Source organism: Eriocheir sinensis, chromosome 28, assembly GCF_024679095.1.
Source record: "Eriocheir sinensis breed Jianghai 21 chromosome 28, ASM2467909v1, whole genome shotgun sequence".
Classification (NCBI taxonomy): domain Eukaryota; kingdom Metazoa; phylum Arthropoda; class Malacostraca; order Decapoda; family Varunidae; genus Eriocheir; species Eriocheir sinensis.
In genome coordinates, this window is record NC_066536.1 from 10007101 (window position 1) to 10034860 (window position 27760).

Sequence of the window (27760 nt, forward strand, 5' to 3'; positions counted from 1 at the left end):
GTCTCTCTTTTTTTTTTTTTACATCAAAGGATGCGACTCAAAGGCAACAAAAAGGGTACAAAAAAAAAAAGCCGGCGACTCGCCGCTCCCAGAAAAGTAAAAAGTAAAGAGTAGCCAAAAGAGAAGTCAATTTCGGGTGTAGAGGTGTCTTGATACACTTTTCTTGAAAGAGATCAAGTCATAGGCAGGAGGAAATACAGACGAAGGAAGACTGTTCCAGAGTTTACCAGTGGAGGGGATGAAAGAATGGAGATGCTGGTTAACTCTTGCATAAGGGGTTTGGATAGTATAGGGATGAGCATGAGTAGAAAGTCGTGTGCAGTGGGGCCGCGGGAGGTGGGGAGGCATGCAGTTAGCAAGTTCAGAAGAGCAGTCAGCATGAAAATATCGATAGAAGATAGAAAGAGAAGCAACATAACGGCGGAATTTAAGAGGTAGAAGGCTGTCAGTAAGAGGAGGAGAGCTGATGCGACGAAGAGCCTTAGACTCCACTCTGTCCAAGAGTGCTGTGTGAGTGGAGCCCCCCCACACGTGATATGCATACTCCATACGTGGGCGGACAAGGCCCCTATATATGGAAAGCATTTGTGCGGGGGAGAAGAACTGGCGGAGACGATACAGAACGCCCAACCTCGAGGAAGCTGATTTAGTAAGAGAGGATATGTGAAGTTTCCAGTTGGGATTTTGAGCTAAGGATAGACCAAGGATATTTAGTGTTGAAGAAGGTGACAGCTGAGTGTTGTCGAAGAATAGGGGATAAGTGTTTGGAAGATTGTTTCGAGTTGATAGGTGGAGAAACTGGGTTTTTGAGGCATTGAAGGACACAAGGTTCCTTTTACCACAATTGGAAATGATAGCAAGGTCTGAGGTTAAGTGTTCTGCAGCCTCCAGTCTGGAGTCTTGTAATTCCTGTTGAGAGGATCTTCCGTTGAAAGAAGTTGAATAATGCAGAGTTGAGTCATCAGCGTATGAGTGGATAGGACAGTTTGTTATGGAAAGAAGATCATTGATGAATAACAGGAAGATAGTCTAGCGCAACAGAGAAAGTTTCACCGAAACGGCTAGGAGAGGATGACCAGGAATCAGTTAAGAGAGCAAGTAGATCGCCAGTAGCACGCCCCTTGCTGAACTCCGCAAGCTTTTTTTTCAAAGTACTGATTTTCCTTACGGTGGAAATGTGATGTATGGTTTTGAACATCGCAGTGCTGTTAGGACTATTTGCGTGCTTTACAAACTGTAGTCTAATGTATCCCATCCTCTGCATAGCAACGTTTCAAATTTATGTTCATCGTCCAGACCCGCCAGGCATTCCTTAGCACAGCATTTGTTATCGCTGAAGCCAGTGGGATGTCGTGCACTGCTTTCCACAGAGCTTTTTTTTCAAGGGTTGTTCGTGACTGGAACTCTTTGCCTCTTGAAATATGCAATGCAGAGAATGTTAACACACTTAAGTCGAAAATTAATTAATTCTTTTTTACTGCAGCGGTAACGTAATCATAGAGAATTAACCCCCGGTCTGTATTGCTCCCTTGTAATCATTCAGACCTGACTCAGTGGCTCGATACTTTTCATCCTCATTTCTTGTTGCTTGATGATCACAGTTTTGGTTATCCGGTGCCTATTTATCTTAATTGTCCATCTTTTACTTTATATCCTGTATCCATTATCATATGTTCGTTGAGGTCACAGACTTTTTACCTTTATATAGTGTTCCCTTCAAGCTTTACCTATTACACTGTTTAATAATGCTGATAATAATGACAATGATGATAATGATGATGATGTTACTACTACTACTACTACTACTACTACTACTACTACTACTACTACTACTACTACTACTACTACTAATAATAATAATAATAATACTGCTACTATACTATTACTACTACTACTACTACTACTACTACTACTACTACTACTAATAATAATAATGATAATAAAATAATAATAATAATAATAATAATAATAATAATAATAATAGCAAAGTGATAATAATAATAAGAACGTTCGATCTGATCATATGAGAAAACTTAATGAAAATCTCTCCCGTAGATTGCTTGTTTTTCGTTGTGCGGCGGCGGGTATTGATCACTGGAGCGAGGAGGAGGAGGAGGAGGAGGAGGAGGAGGAGGAGGAGGAGGCGGTGGAGGAGGAGACATCGAAGAAGCACGGAAGAGGAGAAGAAGAAGGAGAATGATGAGGAAGAGGTAGGTGGTGAAGGGAGGAAGAAAAGCTGAACACGAGGAAGAAAGAGGAGGAGCCGACAAGCACCTAATCCCGGAATATGAAGAAGGGATGAGAATATTCTGCATGGCGAGGAAACGAAAGAAAGACGAAGAACGTATATAATTTTTCCCTCAGACCACGAACTACGACAATGCGTGTGTAAAATATCGTCATTCAACTCCTGAAAAAAAACAAAAAACACACTGGATTCTTGAACGTGAAGAAATGCACTACAGGAAGAATAAAATAAAAGAATGAATGCTAATTATTCTGCAAGATGAAAAGAAAAGAAGAAAAAACAACGTACAGGAAGAGAAGACGGAAGTGTGTGTGTGTGTGTGTGTGTGTGTGTGTGTGTGTGTGTGTGTGTGTGTGTGAAATGAGAGGAGGGAGAAAATATGAAGTAAAAGAGGAAGGACTGTGGAGGAAGAAGATAGGAAGGGAAGTAATATGCTGGGATAATAGGAGGGAGACAATGTGGAATGAGAGAGAGAGAGAGAGAGAGAGAGAGAGAGAGAGAGAGAGTATGAAAAGAGACAAGGAACGAGAAAACAAGGAAGAGGAGTGGACAGGCTGTGTGTATAGAAAGAAGGAGGAAAAAAGAAAATTAGGTATAAGTGAATAATGCAAGAATATGGTGCGGAATGGAGGATAGGAGGAAGGAAAGAGAAAGACAGTGTGAAGGGAAAGAGGAAATGTGAAAGGAGGTAGTGTAAATGAGTGGAAAAAGAGGAATGATAGCGTGGAGAGAGAAGAGAGAAGAAAGGAGAGACAGGTTGTGCGGGAGGAAGTGGCGCACCATGAGAAAGAGAAACATATTCGTCCCGTGAACAAACTGTCTTCGTGAAATTGGAATTACTAGACTGTCGAGGCGGGAGCGTTGAAGAAGGTAAATGATGACTCTCTCTCTCTCTCTCTCTCTCTCTCTCTCTCTCTCTCTCTCTCTCTCTCTCTCTCTCTCTCTCTCTCTCTCTCTCTCTCTCTCTCTCTCTCTCTCTCTAACACACACACACACACACACACACACACATACTCTTTTTTTTCTTCTTTCTTTCTTTCTTTCTTTTTTCTTTCATTCTCTTTCATTCTTTCTTTCATTCTTCCTTTATTTTTTTATTTCTGTGTGTGTGTGTGTGTGTGTGTGTGTGTGTGTGTGTGTGTGTGTGTGTGTGTGTGTGTGTACGCGCGCGCATGAGGTCCCAGCAATATCCAAAAATCCGCACACACACACACACACACACACTCACACACACACACACACACACACACACACACACACACACACACACACACACACACACGGACTGGGTTTGATAGCAATACGTCAGTGATGCTTTCTAATCAATGTCCGCTCCTCCTCCTCCTCCTCCTCCTCCTCCTCCTCCTCCTTCTCCTCTTCCTACTCCTCCTCCTCCTCCGTCATGTACAGCCGCAGCAGACGTGTCATGGAAGGTATTTGGGTTACCTGACCCGATCTAATTAGTGGAGGACAATCATCTTTTTTTGAGTGGTAATGGTTTTCCCGTGTGTGTGTGTGTGTGTGTGTGTGTGTGTGTGTGTGTGTGTGTGTGTGTGTGTGTGTGTGTGTGTGTGTGTGGTTGATTCGATTTGGTTATTCATTTTTTTCCTCTATTGTTTCTATTGTTTTTTGTTTGTATTTGTAATGAAATTTGTTACTGACGGACTAGATTGCATCAACTTCGTTTTTTTATGGAAAACTAAACTCTCTCTCTCTCTCTCTCTCTCTCTCTCTCTCTCTCTCTCTCTCTCTCTCTCTCTCTCTCTCTCTCTCTCTCTCTCTCTCTCTCCTCCCCCCTTCCTTTATTCAAGTCCATCAGTGAGACGTGCCTTGAGTGATGGGGCCTCACGTCAGGCGGCACGCACTGATCATGTCATTTGATAATCTATCTTTGACGCGAAATCATGATCACGTCACTTGAGAACCTATCTTAGACACCAAGTCATGTAAGTTCGTGCGTAAGTTACAGGAACAGACATTTAATGGAACTTCATTTATTTACTTTTTCCTTTTAAAATGATTTAGTGCTTGGAGGTCCCTGTCTAAATAAACAAAATGCTAAACAAAATATTATCACTACTTCTCGTTTCTCTTTTTTTTCGCCTCTTCCTTCTTCCCCCCTTCCCTCCTCCTTCTCGTGCTTAACAAACTACTATCTCACGTTTTTCTTCTTTTCCGCTTCTTTCTTCTGATTCTCCCTTTCCCTCCTCCTCCTTCTCCTCTTCCATATTTTTCCCTTCTCTTGATTTCCTTCATCACCCTATTTTCCTTTTTTGCACTTTTGTTCTCCCCCCTGACGCCTTCTTATTGCCTGCCTTATTGGTTGCCCAGAAATTCCATGTCCCCTGTCGTTCACGGAGCTCACCCACCAGCCGTTCCTCTCCCACTCGCATATTTTTCCACCCCATTCCTCAGCCTCACCCTTCGCTAACCTCTTCGTTTGTGGAAAGATGAGGGTAGACGTAACGCAAAAAAACCCCACCCTGTCCAGCTGCTCTTTCGGAATATTTTCGCAAAGATACTGTGAAATGTTAAAATGTTCAGTAGAAAAATACGACAAAATTAATTCCTAGTTGTGCGGGAGTCATCAGGAACATGTTGTACCACGACCAGCGGCGGCAACACACGGAACGCCATCAGGGTCGGTATTCTCAGACGCTACTGCACCTTACATCTACTATTTTCAAAGGCCCTAAAGGAGGTCCATCAGGTTCCTATGAATGTTTAATTAAGTTCATGGTACAGAAGAAGGGTCAAACTACCAGAAGGGTCATAAAACTACCACTGGAAATGGCCGCAACTCCCACGAAAGACTTATCAAATGTGTGTTTGGGCACCGAAATTTTAGAGAATGTCGCGCCCTGTTTCCGTTCCCTTGCATCACTGCTTCATATATCTTTCTGGTATCCATTTTTGTTTGCACTCAGCCAAAAGTGTTGATACGAAACAGCATGCGTGAATAATGTCGACATGGAGATTACATTCATTCTCTTTTTTTGGTCATCTGTGAATGTGACCTCCCAGTGCATACATGACTACATAATTCATTCCTGAACTGCATACATGATTGCGTTCACGTTGTGCGAGTAGGCGTGCCTTTCACTGCCGCTGAATAAAACATGGAATTCCAGAGTACATAAAATAGAAATGCATTTTTAGAATTTTGTTTAGAATTTCAAACATGGAGAGGCAACAGTAGCTCACCGTCATCACCTCCAACTTTTCAGACTCAACAAACTAGAGGATGAATAAAGGAGGACGATAAAGGTAGAAATACTCAACGAAGTGAAAGGTCGCCTGGATGAGCTTTACAACATCGTCTGAGTGGCATTGGTTACGACATCGTGTGTGCAGAGTGGTACAGCGTGCGTCAGGTTAGTGGATGTTTGTTTTATTCTGTATGCGCTACATACAGAAATAGTTCCCTCATAACGCTATACAGCATACATTACACACCTGCTTTCACAGCTTATCATCACTTCGTCATCGCTCCATTTGTTTTATTTGTCATATCTTACTATGGTTCGTTTATTATACTGTACAAACACCTATTCCACTTTTTATTTCATAGCAGTTCTTCATCACCTTTAAATTTTGCTCTCACAGTTTATCATCACTTCGTCATCGCTCCATTTGTTTTATTTGTCATATCTTACTATGGTTCGTTTATTATACTGTACAAACACCTATTCCACTTTTTATTTTAAAGCTGTTCTTCATCACCTTTGAATCATCATCCTTTTCTATCTCCTTGTCAACACAACTACTAACGGTTCTTATCACATATCTATTCACAACCCGTACCACAGTTTTCTTCTGCATTATCTTTCTCCAGTCATCACATATCATCACAGTCTCCATCACCTCATTTACATTTTTACTGCAGTTCTCCTCTTGTACATTCTCTCTCCAAGGACGTGGCAGCTATCACTCTCCAGAAAACTTGGACGAATATTTGCTGCATATACACATGACTTCTGTGGATAACCATGACCGTAAAAGTTATCTTCAATTTCTGGCTTAATTATATACTCTCTTTCGCGTTACTTTTCTCTTCCTTGTTTTATCGAATTCTTCTCTTCTGGTTTTCAAAAATGTAAGATAAGACACATGAAAAAAATATGTCGAAAGAGATACCGGGCGTCGAAATGAAAACGTCTTGTCTGTCGTCTTTCATCCGTCTTTTCATCTGCTTACTTTGTCTTTTTTCTTTCTTTTGCCATTCGTATTAGCGTTTTACATTTTCTCTTTTTTTTTTCTCGTTCTTCCTTTATGTGTCTCCCTCCCGGCATGAAGTATTAGCGTATTATTTGCCCGAGAAACAATGTGCAGAAAGGAGGGGATAGGGGGGGGGCAGCGGAGGGATGGGAGGGGGGCACAGCAGTTCAGCTGAGCTATGGCGCAGCTGCCAGGTGCGACGGGGCTTTTGTGAGGTGCTTGCACGCATCCACCTCCACACGTTCACCTGGGGCCATGCTGACTCAAATAACTAGCTTGTCTATATAGCAGCAGACGCTCCGGATGGACAGAATAACAAACAGGCTCACAGAAAAGCAGGCAGACAAGCAAGCAGAAAAGCGAATAAGTAGGCATACAAGCAGGCAAGCAGACATGAAGGTAGGCAGGCAGGTGGACAGGCAGGCAAGCAGACAAGCATAAGCAGACGAGGAGGAAGGATGTCAACCAGGCATTTTATCAGGATGACAAGCAGATAGACAGACATACAGTACGACGGATAGGCAAACAAACTCATATGGACAAATACAAACAAGTAAAGAGACAGACAGGCAGACGTATAAAGTCCAATATATACAAACTGGCGGGAACACACACGCACACGCACACGCACACACACACACACACACACACACACACACACACACACACACACACACACACACACACACACACACACACACACCTTTCCCATCCCTCAATCCTCAGCAGCACGTGGCCCGAGGGAGGTGAAGCAGGTGCATGCGGCAGGATAATGAATTGGTGGCCCTTTTACCTGTCAGGATCACCGCACGCACGGCACCTGCCCTGTGTTCACTTTCTCTACGACTCCTCAGCTTATTAAACGAGTAGAAAAAAATATGAAGAATGGTTCGCTTAGTTACTTAGCGATCATAAAAAAAATAAAAATACATGCGAGTAGATTTATAGGATTCCTACTTACGGCCATGTCTGCACCTTGAATGTCTCGTAAATATGTGTAATAATAATGAAATTTGTATTAGTTTAGTATCAGCGTTGAAAAGAACCGTATAAAAAAGACAAATAAAAAGTAGCAATTTACTGTTGTTGCAAAATTCAGCATATTTAAAATTCGGCCGCGCCATGTTGCGTCTCCACAATGCAAACACCAATAAATAACACGGAAGAGTTGGGTTGTACACACGCGTAGTTCTCCTAATGGTTACAAATCTCTGCAGACACGCCACCCACACCACACTCCACTTCGACAAAACCCAAATTTATGACAAGTAATATCACCTCCATGTCTCAAATATTTCTGTAAGGTGGTGCAACATTAGTAGAGTGTGTGTGTGTGTGTGTGTGTGTGTGTGTGTGTGTGTGTGTTTAAGTATGCCCATCTGTTTTAGTATGAAAAAATAGTATGTATGGGAAGCGATGATTGTACCCTCGCTTTATTTCTTCAATGTTTTACGCGGAATAATGGAGGAAAAAAGTGAATTGGCGGAAGGTTGTGTGTGTGTGTGGATGTACTGTGGATGTGTTGTATAAGCTGTGCGTGGAGTGTAGGGTGGAAAATTACAGTGGGTCACCCTCTTAATTGGATTAGGGTCCTTACAGGTGTGATCCCAATGACACTTAATTGGTCTGGCCATGTATATTTGCTCAGGTAGGTAATTACACCGCTCGATATGTGTACCTATGTCTCCTACCCTCAACACCACCACTCCCGGTATTATTCCTCCTTCTTTCTCTCACACACACACACACACACACACACACGCCATCACGCTGACGCACCTCAATCGTACTGTTACATGTACGTTTTTTCCTATCATCACCGTCCGCCTCTTTGCTGTCCCTCCGTTTCCATTAGTTCTATTTCCTGCCCACGCCTCCTGTTTTATCTCTATAGCTTTTTTTTTTCATTTGTTCAAGCTTTTTTCGTGCACCTCAACGTCCCTTCTGCTCTCTCTCTCTCTCTCTCTCTCTCTCTCTCTCTCTCTCTCTCTCTCTCTCTCTCTCTCTCTCTCTCTCTCTCTCTCTCTCTCTCTCTCTCTCTCTCTCTCTCTCTCTCTCTCTCTCTCTCTCTCTCTCTCTCTCTCTCTCTCTCTCTCTCTCTCTCTCTCTCTCTCTCTCTCATTTCATCAGTTTCCGGGTAAAACAACGAGTAAGAGATGGTACTAGAGGAACCTAGTGTGTGTGTGCGTGTGTGTGTGTGTGTGTGTGTGTGTGTGTGTGTGTGTGTGTGTGTGTGTGTGTGTGTTTAAGTCGGGTCTGTTCGTGTTGCGGATGTGAATAAATTGATAAGTGTGAGTGGCTGTTGATTGATATGTATGTGAACTTAAGTATTACAAATGGCCGAGTCTACAGCGTGCAAATGAAAGGTTCGGGGCGATGCGTTGTCGTGAAGGTGAAAGTTACGGAAGACAATGTGGCTCGGTAGGAAGATGACATGTTAGAGAAGTGAATTTGGCTCACGCTCTCTCTCTCTCTCTCTCTCTCTCTCTCTCTCTCTCTCTCTCTCTCTCTCTCTCTCTCTCTCTCTCTCTCTCTCTCTCTCTCTCTCTCTCTCTCTCTCTCTCTCTCTCTCTCTCTCTCTCTCTCTCTCTCTCTCTCTCTCTCTCTCTCTCTCTCTCTCTCTCACACACACACACACACACAAACACACACACACACACGAAGAAATAAAAAAAGCAGAAGTAAAATATAAGAAGACGGAAAACAAGAAGAAGAAAAAGATGAAAAGTAAAACATGAACATGAAGAAAAAGATAAGGAAAAGGAGGAGGAGGAGGAGGAGAAGGAGGAAAGATTAAAAAAAAATACACGAACTTGCAAAAAAAAAAAAAAAAATCAGTAACTGAATCAAGGCAAATTGGTGCACAAGGCTTGTCGCGAATACTGAGGGAAGAAAATACTCCAGACATTTTAGTCAACACGGAGCAGCTGCATTTCTTCCAGGCAACGGAGTCTGGCGGCGACGATAGATGACGGGAAGAGTCATGCGCGGATTGTAAATTGATGTGCTTAACGATACAAACGGACAGACAGACAGACAGACAGAGAGACAGACAGACAGGCAGAGAGACAGGCAGACAGACAGGCAGAGAGACACAGAGGGACATGTACATTAGAACTCAGGCACAGACACAGATATTCAAACATTTCTATTTATTTTTTCCCTGGAGCCTCATCCATTACGGTTAAAAAAAGAAAGATAGATAGGTGTAGATGCATAAACAAACAGGGAGACAGACTGATAAGCAAACGAGAATGAAGCAGAAGAAGCATCAAACATGTATTTAAGTTTACCATATATCAAAATAATAAGTCCAAACAATTGCACAACAACGAGGTCTAGTATGGAGCCTCTCGTGTTGCCGATCACCGCGATAGGCGAAGAAAAGCGGAGAGACAGAAAGAAAAACAAGAAATGATAAAATCGCCTCCTGGGAAAAACGACGCAGACATAAAAGTTTCCTCCGTGAAGTATGGCAAGTTGCTACACAGCCCTGTAATCCGCCCCTGTGACCTGTGTGTGTGTGTGTGTGTGTGTGTGTGTGTGTGTGTGTGTGTGTGTGTGTGTGTGTGTGTGTGTGTGTCCTTGGATTTGTCTGTTTTCTCTTTTATAATAACAACAACAACAATTTTCAACACTTTTTTTCTTTTAACCCGGAAGACTTGTTGCTTACTGTTTACCTGTTTCGAGAATTTATTGCCTGGAGGAGGATTTACTTTCTTCCTCCTCCTCATGGAAATTGGTTCCTGGTAGTATCGATTTTCTTTGCATGCGTCCGTGTACAAGATTTCTCTTCCGCCTTCTCCTCCTCTTTCTCCACCTCCAGAAGTTGTTAGAGAAGAAATGGAAGGCTTGCATCGTGTCCGTAATCGCCTTACACAGGCGGTGGCTGAGTCGTCAAAGTAACGGCCTCGTGTTCAGGAGGACGCGAGTTCAATCCCCGCCCGGTGCCACCAAGCTGGGATTTTTCAGCCGGCGCCGAGTGGCTTAAAACTACCCACATGCTGTCCAGAAGACCACCTATCAACCCGGACTCTAGATTCTAGGATCAAAGATGAGCTCTGGGAGGGCAGCATGAGCCAATGCAAGATGGCGCCACTATAAACACTCGCCTGCGCCAGAACGGGCTGGGCCGACCATCAGGACCTATCGGAAAGAAGCCTTGGACCGACCATCAGGATCCACCGGGAAGAAGCCTACCGGCGCAATAGGCTGCAATGTAAAAAAACACACACACACACACACTCTCTCTCTCTCTCTCTCTCTCTCTATATATATATATATATATATATTTTTTTTTTTTTCTGTCTATCTTTCCCCTCTTCTTGGAACCAACTCCACACTCCACTAATACACAATGGAAGGGGAGGAAAGGAACAGAGCAAGGAGGAAGACTAGGAGATCAACTCGCAGTTCATGGAATAGGCACCGTAATGACCGGTAAATGGTCATGAAGAGGATCACTGACTCTGTGCGAAGAAGCATCAGATTCGTTACTCCTCGTTGGCATTGTGCTCCGGTCACGTAATCGCATCACATCTACTGGAAACGAGGCTTTAGAGGAGATTATTAAGCCTTTCCCTTTACTGCCGCTACTCTCCCAGTAGCTGCCTTTGATAAGTCGTTTATGAATACTGAATGGAAGGCCCAAAGTACTCTGCGATGAAATAAGAATTTGCACGTGTTAGATCCAGGAACTGTTCTGGTTATCTTGTTGTGAATTTCATATTTTGTGTATTTTTCATGGCAACGATGACAACGGAAAACATATTGAAAATAGAAGGGAATAAAATGAAGACGAAGAATTTGAAGAAAACAATACAATAAAGGCAGCACGAAGAAAAGAAGAAAATAAAAAATAATAAATAGAAAAACAGAGGAAGGAAAATGGTTCAAATAAGAGTAGAAGGCCAGAATAAAGGGAAAAAAACAGATAACGTTACTTTAGATTGCCACAAAAGCTTCAAGACTATTAAGACAGTTCTTCAACCAGAATTGGTACTTTTATATTTTTTACTTTTTTTTTTTTGTAGAAACAGTGAGTTGCCGGCTTTTTGTATTAGCTTATTTTTCCGCTGGTTTGCCTCGCCTCCTCTATCGCGAAGAAAAGATGAGCAGGAGTTGTGATGATGCTGCGGATGTTGTTATTTTTCATGATCGTAATACGATGGTAACGGTTCGGAAAGGTTTGTGTGGACAGTAAAACACCGCAGGGAAAGAATGGAGAATTGGCCTGCGGAGAGGGGCAAGAAAGGGGACTAGGAGGACAGAGTTAGAGGCAAGAGAAGTTCTAAAGGTCATAAAGAAGAAGAATTTTATATTAAGATTTTTTTCTGAACATTAAATTATCTTTGAATATTATAAATTTACTTTTTTTTTACAACAAAGGAAACAGCTCAAAGGCACACAAAAAAATGGAAACAATAATAAGAAAAAAGCCCGCTACTCGCTGCTCCTAAAAAGAATCCAATGAGGTGGCCTTACTTATATATATGGCTGGTTGAATTTTAGAATACTCTAAGGATAGTCGTATGAATAGAACCATTAACATTCAGCGTCCTGAAACAAAACAGTTAAAAAAAGATATTCTCATACCAATGACTATGACATATTCGTATCTCCTAAACTTTATAATATTCCAGTATTGAATTTCATATTATGTTCTGAGATGGCCTTCCTCTCTAACATTTTGGTTTTTACTTTTCATATTATTTTGTTATTTTTCAGCTCGCAGTTCATCCTTTTAGTTACTTTCTCATCTACCTGCATTCCTAACTTTACTGACATTTGGGCAATAGTTCAGTTAGATAAAGAGAGTAAAATATCAGCTACAGTAATGATGGCGCAAAAAGCCACTATTTTCTTTATTCTTTTGTGACGGAGAAATGTGGATGCCATTACTCTGCTGGTCTGTCTGTCTGTCTGTTTGTCTGTCTGTCTGCCAGTTTCTGTCTATCTATCTTTCTATAATTTTGTCTACGATTAATCCGTCAGCGTTATTTCCGGCATAGTTTTCAGTGATGCAAGATACCTTGTGGTGAATAAAATCCTGCCGCAGCTTTTGTTTGAGGAAAGAGAAAAATAAATGACGAGAAATGAGAGAAGCAGCTTCCGCAACAACATCAAAGTGAAAATGTAATACAAAACTTATAGTGACTCTCTCTCTCTCTCTCTCTCTCTCTCTCTCTCTCTCTCTCTCTCTCTCTCTCTCTCTCTCTCTCTCTCTCTCTCTCTCTCTCTCTCTCTCTCTCTCTCTCTCTCTCTCTCTCTCTTAGATCTTGCAAACATATTTTTCAGTTCAGTTATGACAAACAAGGGCTCGAAAATAGCTTTTCAGAACAGTCTGGGGAGAGAGAGAGAGAGAGAGAGAGAGAAGGCTTTGTTTTTTTCTTATTACGTGATTTCTGGTTATTAATGATGTAATTATAAGAACGTAAATATGTTCCTTTCTTTTCCTATTCTGTCACCACGAGCTGACTTTCCGAATCTATTTTTATCTATATTTATTTTTCATATATAATGTTTCATATATTCATGTGCAGTTTTATGCATATATTGTACTTCTCTCTCTATTCATTAACGTGTGTATTCACTGACACTGTATTGAATCAGCTTTTGTTTTTTGCTTGTAGTGTGTGTGTGTGTGTGTGTGTGTGTGTGTGTGGTAGAACATATCGCCTGAAGGTCAAGGTTAGGCTTACTCAATGACCTCCATCGATCATCTATAAAGGTAGGGATTGGGGACCTCCGATGCGTGACGTGGAGGCCAGACGCATACACGTTCACGAAAGCCTCGTAACAAAGGTCTTCGAGGCTGAGGATATACGATGAACACATAACCCTCGTAGAGAAAACCCAATCTACTCATGAAGAAAGAGTAATATAGTGAGTTTATGCTTTTTGCCATTATTCTGAACTCCGTCTCCGTCTTTTTTTACCCGTAGTGCTTGTGGTGGAAAGACACAAAATCTAATTATTATGTTATAATTAGATTTTGGAAAGAAAGGCCTCGCGTGTGGCAACGATCACTGTGACATCCAAACCATCACAGTGAACATGAGGTAACTGCCTGTGTTATGCTGTTAAGTCTAGTTTTACGTTATTATTGGATTGGGTGAAACAGAGGTAACTATTGTAAGGGAGTAGGAAGGCTGAAACGAATGAAGCTGTCTTACTGAAGCGAGAAGGAGAAACCGTATTAAATAACTGTCACGGTACACTGGAGTGAAGGAGGTTGTTGTTGTTGTGGGGACGCTGAAACTCACACACACGTTTTTACATTTACTGACCATGTTTTGTAGCTGTTCCTCAATTTGGTCTTCTTGAAATTAATGTTTATGAAATACTGTGAAATATATTAATTTAATTTATCCGGCAATATGTATTCTATTAACGTTTTTCTAGATGTGTGATAACAGAGAGAGAGAATTGGCAATTATGAGTTCCAGATGATGATATTAATACATTATTGCACCGTAATTGAACAAAAGAAACAATTATTTTGGTTGCATCTGTTGTTCGGAGGAGGAAGCAGCAGTGCTGTAAAGAATTTATTAATTCATTTATTACTTATTGATATGACGCCCTACTTACAGTAAAGGTTCTTTCGATAATTTAAAACACATGCTGGACCATTTGTTACAACTAATTTGTTGACCAAGGAAAGCGATATTGAGAGAAATCGGTTTAATATGTCTTGTATATATTGCGTGATTACATCGAGCATTTTTTTTTTCTTATTGTTTCCGTACATAAATCTTCCCTTCACCAGAGTCCTTATTCGCCACCGTCCCCTCCGCCCCTAAATGGCACAGGTAAGTCCAATCCCCATAAAAATTTCATTCGAGGACTTACCGGGGATCGCGGGTAATCCCTCCTTCATAAATCTTATGGGACGGGATCCTTTCTTTCCCCCTCGACACTTCCTGGCCCTGAGCCGGGGCTGACGAGACACATGATGTAGCTCTCCTCCACTTCCTCTTCCTCATCTTCTTCCCTCTCTTCGTCTTCTTTCTCCTCGTCTTTTTCCTCTTCCTCGCCCTTTTCCTCATCTTCTTCCTCCTTTCAGTCCTCCTCGTCTTCGTCCTCCTCATCCTACTCAGCGTTTCTTTCCCCTCCTTCCCTTCCCTTTGCTCTTCCTCGTCCTTATTTATTTCATCCTTATCCTTTTCCGATTCTACCGTCCTCTCTCTTTCCATCTGTCTCTTCTCTTATATACGTTCTACTCTATAAGCTCCTCAGTTTTTTTTTCTCCGCATCGTACTCCTCTTCCTTTTTTTTTTGTATTTTTCTTTATCTTTAAAACTGCTCTTATTCTTACTTATATTACTTTTTCTCCACATCTTCCGCATCTTATTACGCATATAATTTTTTTCCTGCTCATCCGACTCTTCCTCTCCCTCCTTCTCCTTTGATCCTCCTCTTGCTCTCCTTCTATCTCTGTCGCATCCGCCTCCTGCAGCTCCTACTCTTCCTCTTACTCCTACAATACTTCCGTCCTTCGAAAGAATCTGTAAATATCAATTCGATCACATTCCGGTACTTGCTGGGAGGTAGCCTATGATCCGACAAGATATTGGTTATTGCCGTGTCCCTGGGGCAGAGTTTTCTCCTTAACCGTAATAACAAAACAAAACAGGAATATAAATGTAAACTAAGTAGATCATATATAAGGTTCATGAGTAACTAAGTATGAACTCTTTGGGATATCTGCTAGTCCATGTACAAGGGCATTATTTTTTGTCTTCTGTAAAAAAAATATATAAAACAGGAATATGAAGTAAACGAAGTAGATAAATAAAAAGGCTTTCGAGTAACTAAGTATGATCTTTATTGGATGTATTCTTTTCCAAATGCAAGAGCAGCATTCCTTGTCTCCTCTAAACAAATATTTGGTGTTGGTTTATGTGTTATTTCCTCTTTCTCTCCCCTTGCCTAAATAGGGCTCAGTATTGTTTAACTGTTTTCGTAATTATGATCATGAACGACTTGTGTAGCAACCTCTTTTTTCACTTCTCGCCTTTTGCATCCTCCGTTATAATTTTCAGAAAGAATCGTCAGTAGCATCAACACCACTAGCACAGTTTCAATCCTTTGTTCCTGCACGAGAATTATTTCAACAATAATCAGATTTATACTACTACCACCGTCACCTACATGCACCCCACACGTCCACAACCACCGTCACCATAACCACTAATATCACTACCACTACTCCGACTAGCACAGTTTCAATCCTTTGTTCCTGCACAATAATAATTTCAACAATAATCAGCCTTATACCACTACCACTGTCACCAACACCACACGCCCTCCACCACCATCACCACCACCACTCCAACTAGCATCATCATTAATATGACCACAACAACACAACAAAACAAAACATCACTACTTCTACCACTACCACCACGCCTAACTTCATCACCACCACCATCACCATAACCAACCATTAACATCACCACCACTACGCCGACCAGCATTATAACAAGCACCACCAATACCACTAACAACAACAACAGAAAGATATTAACGGTCCCACCACCACCACCACCACCACAGTTACCTTCTCCACCATCAACACCACCACCAACAACCACAACCACAACCACCATCACTACCACCACCACCACCACCAGCGACACACCCAAGTCCACTCCCTGGCTGTTTGTGTTCGCCCTTGCCCTTAGGATCTAGAGTGTCTCTTTAAGCTCAAACTTTATTATTTCCGCTGGTGAGTTTTTTCCTCACACTCCCCACTTTCATCCCAAACACATTAGACTCCAAAGTTTTTTTCCACATTCTTTTTCATTAGGTCTTCTGTCGCATCAGTGTCGTCCGCCTCAACTTTTTTCAAGCTGCTTTTTAGATGATTGCTCAGGTAGGCATCAGATCAAGTTTACGTGCCTGTTTGTTTGTTTGTTTGTGTTTGGCTGTGTGTTGTGTGTGAGGTAAATGAGTTTGAGCTATATAAAGACATGAATATCCGCTGCATGCTGCTACTACAAAGAAACTGGATGTCAAAAAAGAAGTATCCAATTTAGGTCCAGAGGGGCTCTCATGCTTCCCCCTTGAAAAGTTCACGTCACAGTAAAGATTGAATACAGTAGAGGCGAGGCTCTTTACCAGACCAAGGGATGAAAGAGTGAGGGTAATGGTGTGTGTGTGTGTGTGTGTGTGTGTGTGTGTGTGTGTGTGTGTTTTTGTCTATATATATATATATTTATATATATATATATATATATATATATAGATATATATATATATATATATATATATATATATATATATATATATATATATATATATATATATATATATATATATATATATATATATATATATATATATATATATATATATATATATATATATATATATATATATATATATATATATATATATATATATATATATATATATATATATATATATATATATATATATATATATATATATATATATATATATATATATATATATATATATATATATATATATATATATATATATATATATGAACTGATGAATTATAGCCAGAAGTGTATTGAGCTCGTGAGGCAGAGTGAATGAGCCATTTTTTATCAATACAAATGTGTTACTTCATAATTCAATGTGTTCAATCTTCTCTTTCTTTTTACGATGGATACCTTATGGGATCACCCTATTCCTTATTAATGTGCGTGTATGTAGATACCAGTAATCAATGGGGTCGTTTCGTGGATATATATATATATATATATATATATATATATATATATATATATATATATATATATATATATATATATATATATATATATATATATATATATATATATATATATATATATATATATATATATATATATATATATATATATATATATAGAGAGAGAGAGAGAGAGAGAGTGTTCACCGATGTCCCCTGCAGCAATGTGTGTGGGCGTTTCCTATTATTAGAAGTGCTCGAACAAAGGAGCGTTCACTTGCTTTCATGTTGTATATATGTTAGGTATTAAGCTTCCACTTGCAGCTAATTATTTTGTGTTATCTCTCTCTCTCTCTCTCTCTCTCTCTCTCTCTCTCTCTCTCTCTCTCTCTCTCTCTCTCTCTCTCACACACACACACACACACACACACACACACACACACACACACATAAACAAGCACATAAACGTATTTCCATAAAGTAAGCGGAGCAGAAGGCTGACAGTGTGTGTGTGTGTGTGTGTGTGTGTGTGTGTGTGTGTGTGTGTGTGTCTTAATTATGAGCCTAAATAATGATGATGATGATGATGATAACAGGGTATTGACAATTAGCTGGAGTGATAGTTTTCGCTTTATCCGGCTCTTGCGTTCCTCGTTAGTAAAGCCATCCGGACCAAATGAAGATTAATTACCTGCCTCACAACAAAGGTACGCGGAAATGACTTCAGGTGTTAGACGGAACTTGGCTCATTAAGAGATTTGTTTTTTTGTGTGTTACGAGTGGACATGAGTTGCTTATCCTTTAGAGTGGCAAAGGTAATTGCATAAAGCTCTTGTGGATGAAAAGGTGGGAGAGGGGGTAGGGGAGCAGTGGGTGAGCTGAGGAGGAAGAGGAGGAGAAAAGGAGGAGGGAAAAGAACAGGTAAAAGAAAACTGAGAAAATAAGTAGATGAAGAAGAAGAAGAAGACGAAGAAGAAGAAGAAAAAGAATTGAAATAATGATAATAATAATAATAATAATAATAATAATAATAATAATAATAATAATAATAATAATAATAATAATAATAATAATAATAATAATAATAATAATAATAATAATAATAATAATAATAATAATAATAATAATAATAATAACAAAAGAAGAAAAAGAAGAAGAATGTAAACGAAAAAAAAAGAAAAGGAAAAGGGAAATATAAGAGAAAAAGGAAACGAAAAAGAGAATAGTAAAGAAAGAGAAAACGAAGAAAATAAATGGAGTTGCAAAATCAGGAAAATGGAAAGGAAACCGAAGATGAGGAGGAGGAAACAGAAACAGATGAGATGGAGAAATAAAAGCTGAGGAGCAAGAAGTGAAAGACAAATAGGACAAGGATGTGCTGAGGTATAAGAAAACGATCAGGGAAACGAAGCATCGGAAGAGGAAGGAGAAGGAGGAGGAAGAAGAGGAGGAGGAGGAAGAAGAGGAGGAGGAGGAGGAGGAGGAGGAAGAGGAGTATAAGATATAGTAGTAGGAAAAAGAGAAAGAGAAAGACAAACAAATATAGGGTAAGAGTAAAGGTGGAAGGTGAAGTGGTTATATCAAACGTACAGAAAATATATAGAGACAACTGACAAAAATAAATGTTAAAACTGATCTTGTACGAAGCAACAATGACGCAACCAATGATAGAAAATAAAGAAAAATGTATTTCACCATATTAAAAAGAAACAATGACGCAACCAATGATAGAAAATAAAGAAAATGTATTTCACCATATTAAAAAGAAACAATGACGCAACCAATGATAGACAAAGAAAAATATATTAACTCCACACCACAACTGACGCGTATAAACATATCGTGAAAAAAAGAACATCTCGTCTATTAATTCATCGTTTGTATTCAAGTGTAAAAGTGAACATAGACAAAACATATTGCAGTGCCTCCAATAAACATAACGGCTTTTCTGCCCACAACAGCTCCATATAAGCCGAGAGCATCGCATAAAAAAAGTTGTTACAGGCCGGTTTATGTCTGTACCTTTTTTTGTTCGTATTTGTTTCCGAGAAAGTATTGACAATCACTAACGGTCCTGGGAGTGTTCAGCATGCAAACAGATCCATTAAAGAGAAATTGGGACGTAAACACAAGTGATAGTGTGGCGCCCCGAGTGTACCACCGGCCGAAAGGACCTCACCCTGCCCGATCACTGCTGGATATTGCCGTCGGGTTATGTTACACTTACATGGAGAGTTTGTCCAGCTCAGTACGCGGAAGAATATTAGCAGCAGTAGTAGTAGTTGTAGTAGTAGTAGTAGTAGTAGTAGTAGTAGTAGTAGTAGTAGTAGTAGTTGTTCTTGTTAATATTATTGAAGTGAAGAAGTGAAGAAAAAGAAGAATTGTAGACCACGACGACAATGACGACGCAAGACATCACATAGTTGTCTTCCACGATGAAAACATGGCCCATGGACACGTAATCAAATTATTATACGTAACTTTCATAAAGGGAAACACCAAGACTCCTCTCAAACTAGATTTACATTACTTATTACTTTCGGAGTACTCTAACTTTTCCATTTTTAGGAGCAGAAAGTAGCACACTCTTTGTTACATCCTAGTTTCTCTCCTCGCGCTCGCTTGTGTGTGTGTGTGTGTGTGTGTGTGTGTGTGTGTGTGTGTGTGTGTGTGTGTGTGAGAGAGAGAGAGAGAGAGAGAGAGAGAGAGAGAGAGAGAGAGAGAGAGAGAGAGAGAGAGAGAGAGAGAGAGAAATTCAATATATTTACATACCTTTTTTGTTAACGTGGAGTACATTTCTTAGGCTACCCTCATTAAGTTGGAATCCTGCCCCCACACACCAGCCTCAGAATGGTCTTTAAGGAGTAGATTGTAAAGGATCTGGAGGGTATCACATTAGGCCGCCCCCGCACCATCCTTGCTAAAAATGCACTCTGAAAAATGGGTCTCGCTATTGCTCCGTTCTAGGTAAAATGATCTGAGAGAGGCCCGGTCAGTCCTCCTCCGCACCCTTCTCGCTAAAATTGGACTACACATGTTTTCTAGGCTCGGAAAAGAAGGGAACTCTTTCGTTCTCGTTAACATGAAACACTCCTCCAGGCGAAAGGCTTAGTGAACCTGAGCATTGATTAAGTTGATTGGTAACGTTTCATCATCGTTATTTGAAGACATACGAAATACTGTTGAGCATGATTTCGACTCACTTCTTGACGCACATATTTATTGAATAACTACACTTTTATTTGTGTGTGTAAACATGGAAATGAATCTGGATCTGGTTTTGTTCCCCTGCAGCTTCAACGAGAATATATTTTAAACACCTCGATAGATTTTAAACGCCTCAATAGATTTTAAACGCCTTCATTCATTCCTACGTTGGAGGAGTAAGGTGGGTGGTGGCGATGCAAACAACCGGAGCCTTAACGTTTTCTGGGCGGCCGTGCGTGGGTGTCATGGTGTGAAGCGCAGCGTGTGTGCCGTGACCCTCAGCAGCCAGTAAACACAACACCTGACCTCCCTTGCACAAGTGTCACGTTACCCGAGGCCATTTCCTGACGTTTACGGATGTAGGAGGGAAAAGCTCTTTTATTTTACCCTAACAATTTAACTCGTTGCTGCCAAGCATTCCGTAATCTCATCTATAACTTTATTTTTCTGCCGATGACAGTTAGATTTTTTACAATGACAACAACCGTAAATAAATAAATGAATATATAAATGCAATATATATATATATATATATATATATATATATATATATATATATATATATATATATATATATATATATATATATATATATATATATATATATATATATATATATATATATATATATATATATATATATATATATATATATATATATATATATATATATATATATATATATATATATATATATATATATATATATATATATATATATATATATATATATATATATATATATATAGATATATTTTATATATATATATATATATATATATATATATATCTATATATATATCTATATATCTATTTATTTTATGTTTATTTTTTTATTTATTTATTTATTTATTTATATCGCCACCCATGAGGCAAAACAAGGCTGCGTGTAGGCTACAATTTTTCAGGTTGCATTTCCAGAAACCGTTCCCTTGTTCTCCATCAAGTAATCCCCTTTGTACCCCGTGACTCCAGTTCGCGTTTTTCCTTCTAGCGACGAGAGTCTGATAACCAACCTTACGTGTTGTCATCTCTGCCTCCCAGGTTCAGGATATGTCATGGTCACCCATGTGTGAAGTGATATACAGATAGAGACAGTGTGGTTATTTTCGCATCATATTCACCTTGCCGGCTAGTTTAATTATATTTCCTTAAACAAAACAAAACAAAACAAAAACAAAAACAAAACAAAAGTTACTTATTAACTCACAGTAATTGAGCTCTTTTTCCCTCAATATATTTTCTTTTACTGCTGTTTATACCATTCGAGAATATACAAACACTCCCGCGCGCTTCATTGTTCGCCGATAATTAAGTCTGGCACTGACACTTTTAATTCCGGCTCTCAGGGAAAAATAAAGTGATAATGGCTTCTGCCCCACTTGATTTATAGCTCGGGGAAAAAAAAAAACTTCGTATTTCTCTTTTTCGCGTGTAACATTATATCGGCATTATTGTTCGTTTACCTCCCGGTCAAGAAAAACGACGGTTAATGATTGAGACACTTTTTCTGTGAGAATAAAAAATGTAGTACCTTCATTATACATAGTTTTTTGTACTTAATAAAAAAATCTGCACATTATGATATTGCAGAAGAGAAAATCTGCCCCCAAATGTTATTTATGTATATTTCCTATTATTAATATAAAAAGAAGAGACTTCCTGTAGTTGAAAAGGTAATGTCCGAACAGTAGCACGCCTGCAGCCTAGAATGAGATGGAAGCAATAACACTCAGTGGCCTCAGCCTCAGCGACGGCGTAGTGTTGTCAGCAGCCATGGAGTCTGCCCCTCCCTTCGCTCCTCATCTTGCCTCCAACACCCACTTGACGGGGCTGACGGAGGCGCGTCGAGGATGTTCCGCCGCCCATGTAATCAGGAACTCGGGGAGGAGAGGGAGGGGGGCAGGTGGCGGCGACTGGATGACTTCCCTGTGAGATTAACTTCCTTGTTGACTCCGGCCACTGGGAATACCCAAGGGAAGGCGGTACTCGGGCGCTAGTCACTGGGCCCGATGGAGACCCACTTCCCTTGATTAAATCCCTCACCCTACCCCCTTCTCCCCTTCACCCCCCAACTCCCCTCACTCTCCCATGCCTCCCCCTCCTCTCCGCCCCCGAGGAATGACAAACCCTCATTCGGAAAGTTTTTGTGTGCTTGACTCAGATAGGCCTTGAAATTCGTTCCTAAAGGGGAGCTGAAATGAAAGTTAGAGGCCTTGAAAAGTTCGGAGTTGGGAGCCATACAGATGTAAACGTTGACAATAAAGATTTATGGGGAGGCGGAGGGGCTCGTGGAGGCGGACAGTTGAGTGGCTTTGGACCCGTGTTGAGGCGCGGAAACCTTGGCTGATATCTGCCCCTGTCCACCGAGGTAACCACAGAGTCGCTGTTTTTTTTCATATTTACTTTGATTAACCACGGAGGCAGATCAATGTTACAAAAGACTGAAAAATGAAGACCGCAATATGCTGCGCTAGCGGACGGGAAGTTGTGATGTATTATACGATTATTGTTGTTTGTTTACATAAGCATCAATACAAATGAATTATTCCACATGACATGAGTGCGTTGCGGCATATACATCCATGAGATATTTTTGTGAAGAAGGGTTGCCTAGCCTGGCTATATTTCTATTTCTATATGCAGTATGGTGTAAGTAGTACCTGTGCCATACACTTGCCTACTTCATATTTTTATAGAAAAGAAACAAACTAATCTCCCCTCCCTCCCCACAAAAAAAAAACACGAATTGAAAATGCCACTAAAACGCTGTTCATAGAAAGAGGATGGAAGCAAATACCATATTCAGTAAGTAATTATTTTATTCATTCATTCATTTATTCATTCATTAATTCATTTATCAACTTAATCTTATTTATTGTTTTACATATCATTACATCTTATCAACGTCTTTTACTTGTCTTCACCGTGACAGAACTTCTGTTGTAGAACGTCGATATTTTACCTGGGATCAATCAAACGTGGGGGCGCCCAAAAGGAGAAGACGCCCCCACCTGTGGTTACCGGGGCCTAATTCAAATGCTCTCACGTCTGAGCGATCAGCAACAGACCTATAGATTCCTGCGTCAGGCCTACAGAGCGAGGCGATGACAAGATGGAGCCCCCTTGCTGGATACATGAAGAAAGTTCGTGGAGGAGGATGAGAGAAGCTACTGCGAGAGAAAAATAGGAATCACTCCGTACAGTGAAAAAAAAAACAAAGGGGAAAAGAGCAAGAGATGACTACCATTCTTTTTTTTTTTATCCGTGTCCTTATGAGATACACTATGAACCCTGCCTCTGAGGAAACACACACACACACACACACACACACACACACACACACACACACACTTCCTCGAGGCATAAGGAGGCAGGAAAACCCGTCCGTTCATGAAGAAAAATTACAAAGAATTAGTTGTGAAGGCGTGTGCGGGGAAATCACGTAAGCGCGGTATATCGTGGCGAGTTATTGGATGGCTGGTAATAATAGAGCGCCATAAAGCCTCCTTCCGAAAAGAATATTGGCGAGGGAGGCTGTGTGGTGGCCCCAGGTGACGGCTCCTTCCTCCCCCTATGCTGCATCATGCCTCGCCCCTCTCCCCACACCTCGACCCCGGTGGAAAAATATATCGCCGCCATATTTCTCCTTAATTAGCCATTCCTCATTGAAGATACACTCCGCTGTTTAAATATTTCGTTGTGTTTGTGTTTATATTTTTGTTCGTTAGTGTTTGTTTATTTGTTTGTTTGTTTGTTTATGAATGTGTTCACGATGTTATGTTTGTTTCCGTAAATGTCTTAAAATTTGGTATCCCCCCACCCCCCCCCACCACCACCACACACACACACACACACACACACACACACACACACACACACACACACACACACACACTCACCTATGCACCAAAAGCCCTATCATCCCTATATTTTGCAAAGAAGGGAGAGAGACATGGAAAATTTACGAAAACACGAACCTTAAGACAAAGAAAGCGGAAAGGAATAATAAATCAAGCATACTGAGAAAAAAACTACCGGCAGCTTACCTTCGCTCTAAGAAAATCTCGGAGAAAAATTAATGAGTGGGTTCTTTCCATAAATTGCGTGCGTCTTGCGGCCCGGCGGCGCGTGGGAGGTACAGCGGAGGAAAAGAGAGAAGGAAGAAAGGAGGAAAGGTAAAGAAAGGAAGGAGGGAGGGAAGGAAGGAGAGAAAGATCTTGAGTGAGTATGTGTGTGTGTGTGTGTGTGTGTGTGTGTGTGTGTGAGAGAGAGAGAGAGAGAGAGAGAGAGAGAGAGAGAGAGAGAGAGAGACAGAGAGACAGACAGACAGACAGACAGACGGACAAACAGACAGACAGACAGACAGACAGACAGACAGACAGACAGACAAACAGACAGACATACGAATAGGTTGACACGTATCTGCATATATATTACCAGCAGCAAGTAAATTATCCTCAAACTCATGGTACGCGAATGCTGCAAATTAACATGAAGCGTTTATGTCAAGATTACCTTTCTGTTATACTAGAATTAATACATTTTAAAACAGCTCTCATAATGAATGTCAGTGTGTGTGTGTGTGTGTGTGTGTGTGTGTGTGTGTGTGTGTGTGTGTGTGTGTGTGAGAGAGAGAGAGAGAAACTCTTTATCTCTTTAATAATGACCAACCTGCTACACCACTAACAAGAAGACACACACACACACACACACACACACACACACACACACACACACACACACACACACACACACACACACACACACACACGTGGCGCTAAAACAATCTCTATTTGCAGTTTTTCTTTTTGTTCAGCGTTTTGTACCCCTTCCCCTCTACTTATCCTCCCCACCTTCCTTCTCTCATCTCTCCCTCTTATTCCATCCCCTTACTCATCCACCCAAGTCCCCCTTTCCGCACTTTTTTCTCTTTCACTTGCTCTCCGTTTCTCCCTTTTTTTTTTCCCTCTCCGTCTTACCCCTCCTTCAACCAATGTTCTCCTTTTCCAAACTCTCTTCCACCTCCACTTCATTCTCTTCTCTCCCACATCTGCTTTTTTCCACCAAAGCTCTCCTCCTTTCTCCACCATCCTTCCACGCATAACCTCTCCCGCTCTTCCATTTTACCTCCACCAACGATCCCCTTTATACCCACTCCTACACTCCTCTCCTACTTTCCTCCTGACCCACCTAGCCCCCTCCCTGCTTCTGGCTCATCCCTGCTTTATTCCATTCCTTCTCTCCCTCCCGTTGTCCCTTATTCAGCCTCTGTTATCATCGACCCGGAAACGTTGTATGACCCCGTAGCAGTTGAGTGTCCTTTTCAGTGGTTCATTTTATTTGCTAGCTCGGGCACGTGTTTGTATTTGTGAGTTTCATGTTTGGATGTTTATGAAGCAGCTTGGCGGGAAGGAGAAAGAGAGATAAAAAAAGATAAATTGTAATAAGTAGTTGTTTTGCAGATGTATCAGAAAAGATCTACCTGCTGTATGTTAACATGATATATATATATATATATATATATATATATATATATATATATATATATATATATATATATATATATATATATATATATATATATATATATATATATATATATATATATATATATATATATATATATATATATATATATATATATATATATATATATAAGTAAATTTGGATGAGAAGACTTATCATTTTTTTTATTTTTGATTAGCGGAATCAGGATTTGCAATTACATTTTCGCTTATTTAGCTCTGTTTCAAAATAGTACACCCTTATGGAGGAGCTTGCGTGTTAGTCTGCGCAGTATTGTATTTCTCTCTCTCTCTCTCTCTCTCTCTCTCTCTCTGTCACACACACACACACACACACACACACACACACACACACACTGCTCTCTCCCATGTTGACACACCTGCACCCTCGTGAGACACTCAATAACAATGCGTTGAATTTCTCCTCCGCGGTTGCTGCTTCGTCTCGAAACGCCAGGAGTGGGTGGTAGCAGGAACAGGTAAACATGATGACCAGCTGCATCAAAGGTATAGTCACTCTTTTCCATTTTTCCGTCCTTGATAAGCGGTAGACGTACAGAGAAAGTGTCAGAAACTCTTGGTGTAGTGTTTTGAGTGCTTTGTGAATATCCATACCATCAAAATTCATAAAACTCAACGAGAAAGAAGTTTATGTGAATATTTGAGAAAGATGATATTTTTTTAGATTTCTGACGGGTGTTTTATGAATGACGAGTAAAAAGGAAGAGAAAAAGCAGCACAAATGTTTTATTGGCTCAGTGTAATGGATTCTCACTCCCCTGTTTTTCGCCCCTTCCGTGTGTGTGTGTGTGTGTGTGTGTGTGTGTGTGTGTGTGTGTGTGTTTCTGTACATGTGTGTGTTGCCGTGTTTGAGCCTCTCGTCTGCTCCGTGATTTGATTCCCGTGAACGTGGATCGTGAATGGTCTAACTTCGGGGACACACAGCGAGGACCCTGGGCTCGTCGTCTCCATTCAGCTGGTAATTGATATTACCTGTTCAGCGTGTATGTGGTTGCCCTTTGTCGTTTGATGGGCAGCCCTCGCCTCTCCACCGTTTCTATCTAGGTGTTATATATATATATATATATATATATATATATATATATATATATATATATATATATATATATATATATATATATATATATATATATATATATATATATATATATATATATATATATATATATATATATATATATATATATATATATATATGTACATGCAAATCACTTATATCAAACATTGTTAATGAATCAAATAACGTTAATTTTTTTTTATAAGTTCGCACAGAAATTCGTGAGAGGTAAGCATTGAAATGTAAACACAAAGGAAACACAAAGGAAGAACAAACAACAGCAGACCTGCTGGTCCTTACGAGCCTGTTTGTGACAAGCTACACTAACTATCTAATCAAAGGTGGAAGATGAAGGACAGCAAAGGCGAAGGCTCCTCCCCACTCCCCCATCCCTCCAGCCAAAGCTGGCAGGAAAGGAAAAAGAACCATGCAGCATGAAAAAACTGCATGGAAATTATGTAGGAAAGAGGAAAGAACTACCATTACTGCTACCAATAACCGGGCGATAAAAGCGGACAAGGACACCAGTATTGGAAAGAACTTAACGTTATTACGACAATGAGTAATAGCTTTGTTGCTGGTTGGATTCAAAACACTTGTCTAATCTATTATTGAAAGCCTTAATTGTTGTACTATCAACGCGACATGACAGGGTAGAGAGTTCCAAACATTAACAACTCGATTGAAGAAGAAGTGTTTAGCTTCGTGCGACGAGAATCTTTTACCACTTATCCTCAAATTGTGATTTCTTCTTGTTCTATTTGCATTTTTTGTGTCATCAGCAAATTTTG

General features: G+C 40.2%; 1 long non-coding RNA gene across 1 annotated transcript in view; it reads left to right on the top strand.

Annotated features, from left to right (window-relative positions):
• Positions 1–27760, top strand: part of LOC127004493 (uncharacterized) — a 93059-nt gene that overhangs the window by 38243 nt on the left and 27056 nt on the right. Inside the window, exon 2 of the long non-coding RNA XR_007757852.1 lies at positions 5476–5622. This is a non-coding gene — a long non-coding RNA (uncharacterized LOC127004493). The remainder of the gene's footprint in view (positions 1–5475; positions 5623–27760) is intronic.